The 4,145-nt window shown below is 39.2% G+C and overlaps 1 non-coding gene across 1 annotated transcript; it reads left to right on the top strand.

Moving 5' to 3' along the window:
* The first annotated feature begins 301 nt into the window (after positions 1 to 301).
* LOC127099684 (small nucleolar RNA R71) lies at positions 302 to 408 on the top strand. Its single transcript, XR_007794161.1, has one exon. It is a non-coding gene; the product is annotated as a small nucleolar RNA R71 (small nucleolar RNA).
* The last annotated feature ends 3,737 nt before the right edge of the window (positions 409 to 4,145 follow it).

Raw genomic sequence — 4,145 nt, forward strand, 5'->3', positions numbered from 1 at the left:
AGCAGCCACGGTGGCTGCGGGTGGTATGGTCAAGTTATCTAATTTTTTAACAAGGGCATCTACCTTTGCATGAACATGGTCAAGGCTACTGATTTCGTACATTCCACCCTTAGTCTGGGACTTTTCCACTGGAGTTCTTTCACCTCCCCATTGGCAATGGTTTTGGGCCATGTTTTCAATGAGTTGATAGGCTTCGTTGTATGGCTTATCCATAAGTGCACCGCCCGCGGCAGTGTCTACTGTAAGTCTTGTGTTATACATAAGCCCATTGTAAAATGTGTGAATGATCACCCAGTCTTTGAGACCGTGATGTGGACATATCCTCATCATGTCCTTGTATCTCTCCCACGCTTCGTAGAGAGATTCCATATCTTTTTGCCTAAATCCGTTGATCTGAGCTCTCAGCATAGCAGTTTTGCTCGGCGGAAAATATCGGGATAAGAAGACGTTCTTCAGTTCTTCCCATGTCGTAACGGAGTTCGAGGGCAAGGATTGCAACCAAACCCAAGCTCTGTCTCTTAGTGAGAAAGGAAAGAGGCGCAATCTTATCGCATCTTGAGATACACCATTCGCCTTTACAGTATTTGCGTACTGCACAAACTTGGTCAGGTGTTCATTAGGATCGTTCGTAGGATTTCCAGCAAATTGATGTTGTTGGACGGCTGATAATAATGAGGGTTTTAGCTCGAAATCATTTCGATTTATAGCGGGGGCAACAATGTTGTTGTGAGGTTCTTGTTGAGACGGGGTAGCGTAGAATTTAAGAGGACGATTCTGTGGTCCTTCTTCAGTCATGTTTGGTTTTTCTTCTGGTTTAGGAGGAGAGAAGATATCGGGAATATCGTACTTTTGTTGATATTCGTGTATTCGGCGTCTCACGTATAAGAAACGCTCTAATTTAGGGATTGGTGGTGCTAAGTTATCGCCTTGTGAGCGAGTACTTGGCATACAATCAGGGAAAGAAGGGAGAGAAGATTAGTTCTTATTTTTACCTTAGTTTATACCGTGCAACTAAAGAATCGCACTATTCGACTAAAACAGGTCCCCGACAACGGCGCCAAAAACTTGATGCTTGATCTGGCTATATATAAAATATAGTCTGTCGGGTACTTGACTACAAGTGCACAGTCCAGTCGCTTTAGTTTTAAAAGATATCGATCCCACAGGGACCTATGGTCAAACTAGTGTTACTAACGTCACTATGTTTAGCTAAGGGAATTGATTAGTAGAAGTTCAGGGGCAATATAGTAAATCTAAGGGAATTTTAATTTTAAGAAAGAATTTATGAAAGGAATCAGTATGCAGCGCATTAATTGTCAGGGATTCGATAAGTCACCGATGAATAGTTTAAATGCCAAATATCTCTCTGTAGAAAATATTTATTTAAAAAGCTTTATCTCACACTCTCGTGATTGTTGATTCGGCCTATAACTTTAAGTCAGAATGTACGCTCTCGCTCTCCCATTTGAAGTTAAAATTACTTTTTGAAAATAAATAAGTTCTAATTGCTATTAAAGTGCTCTCGCTGTTTTAAACTCAATGCCTAATTTTTACTATCCAGCTCGAGCCTCACGCTCTCGCGATTGTTGGTTCTCACCTTAGTTAATTTCCCACTCTCGTGGCAAAACCGTATTAAATAGCTTTTCACGCTTTTGTGATAAAGTTAATTAAATTTAAATTAAAAACTTCAGCCTAAAAGATTGTTTGAGAAAAAGGGTTTTCACTGGTTATTATTAAATCCCATCAAATTAAGTTGCTACATACCGATACCGGTAGTTTAGCCGGACATGTTAAATAAAGAAAACACAGAGCATAAACAGATCAACATTGCGGCAAACATAATTATAATAATAATTGGGCAATAATAATAATAATAATTCAATAAAAACCTGGCAATCGAAGTAATAGAGTATATCGATTCTTGGAGTACTTGACAGTCCTCCACAAGTCGGTAGGCTTTGCTTCTTCAATACAAATTACTACTAAAATTAAATAAAGTGTAGTAGTTCCCCAGTGTAGGAAACTACTACTATGGCTAACTGGAAAACGGGAAGGAAAAAGGGAAAACGGAATTCTAAAAAGAATGGCGAATAAAATAAGGTAACGAAAACAAGGTTGCTGAAAAGAAAAAATTAAAAGCTAGGAAGCTGTAAAACTAAATTGCAGAGCGTAAGTGTGAATGTAGGCGTCCCCAATTTTTCCCATTTTGGTCCTTTATATAGTGCTCCTTTAGGTCTTGGTGGTTGAGATATTCAAGGAAGACTTGGTTTGAATGAGGAATCCGTGGGAGTAAGTTTGTTTGAGGGAATTTAGGCACGTTTGGGTGCCTGTGGCTGACTGTTTCAAAGCGCATATTGTGGCCGCGTGACGCTCGTCATGGGCCTGTGACAGTCGTCACAGTCTGGGTCATGACGAGCGTCATGAATCTATGACGGTCGTCACATCAGCAAATTCTGCATAATCTGGTTTTCTGCTTTTTCTGTGCTTTCTCATTTGTTTTTTTTTCTTTTCCTTTTCTTCATTTTGCTCTTTAATGCATGGAGATTTAAATACCTGCAAAAACATCACAAATACTTGCGCAATAATCGGGTTATTAACTGAAATGGTATGATCTTTGAGTGTAAATCAAGGCAATTATTGTAGCGGGGTATTCGTTACCATTAGAGATATTGACTAAATCCAAGGTAAACCGTACAAGTCGAGTCGCCACCACACTTCTATTTATCCAAAGGAATGGTTAGAAAGCGAACAAAAACCTAAAAGTTTTATCGAATCAAAAATTAGTAAAAATGTCAGAGATCTGGGTAAGGGGGTTGGTTATGCAATGGGAAGGTTTTAAGCACCCAAAACATCCTAGGTACTTCTAGGGAGCCCTTTTCATAAGTGTTGTTCTAGTCTAAAGGGTGTAGGTATATCTAAAGTACTATTTACTAAAAGGAAGGTTAAAAGAAAATGACTCGCAAGGATGTCGCATCCACTTCCTACGTATCTCATCTGAGTATGAGAATCAGAGTCTTCGTAGCTCGGCTACCTATGGGTTAAAGAGAAGTGTGCTCAGTAAGACGTCGCGTCTTATGCTTACGTATCTCATCTAGAATGAAAATCAGAGCAAAACATAGTTTGACTAACTAGGGGTTAAGGATTGCCATCTAAACATGGACTTACAAAAGAGGACACCGGCTGTGTCAAATGAGGGTGGGCAGTGTGTTCAACGTCCTAGCAGTAGGTGTCGTAGCTCGCTGAATCGAGTCTTAGGCAGTTACCTCTTTGCAATAGAACAGACTGACATGCCACGAGATCGGAGACGCACAAAGGGTCTAAAAGTGGGGAAGCTCTGCTCTAGAGTTGTCATGCAATATGGACCTATGTATTAGGATTTACAAAGGGGAACATCTACCTAATGTTAGCATGCAAAGAATAAGGGAATTCTACCTATGTTATCATACAAAGGATTCTACCTAATGGGTGCTACCTAAACGGAACAAGAGTCGATGGATGGAGCGCGGAGAGGAGTTACGGATAAGGGTAGATGGCGATGCCGGAGGCAATCGACTTACAAGTAGATGGCGATGCCTGAGGCAATCGACTTACAAGAGGATGGATGAATGCGTGCTGGTTCTGTTAAATTTTGAAAATGATTACTCGACGTTGGATCGAGCTTTTGATCTTATTTTGAAATGGTTATCGGATGTTCGTTTTGATTCTTGTATTAACAGGTGACTAAAGAAATAAAGAAATAAATATTATACACTTTATGGGAGAGGGGTACATTTGTTATGAATGGGTATTGTTCATGGCAAACAAACAATAAGAATATATGCCTCATACATCATACAAGTTGGCAACAGTTATCAATCAGATCGGATAAATAAACAATATATAATCCAACCAAAGAATCAAATAATGGAGCATTTAAACAATGAATGGGAGTATGAACATGTTAAATAATCAAGCAATAGAGAGCATGAATGAGAGAAACAAGTATAAAAGATAACAGATGAATCAAACAATGAAAATATGCACACGAAGGGTCCACTGAATAATTTAATCAGGAAATGAGGTAAGGACCAAATAAAATCAAGGTAAAAGGCCTCTAATATATGGAATATGAGATGAACGAGGGAGGATCAAAAGATCTCTTCAAT

The sequence above is a fragment of the Lathyrus oleraceus genome, chromosome 6 (genome assembly GCF_024323335.1).
Source record: "Lathyrus oleraceus cultivar Zhongwan6 chromosome 6, CAAS_Psat_ZW6_1.0, whole genome shotgun sequence".
Taxonomy (NCBI): domain Eukaryota; kingdom Viridiplantae; phylum Streptophyta; class Magnoliopsida; order Fabales; family Fabaceae; genus Lathyrus; species Lathyrus oleraceus.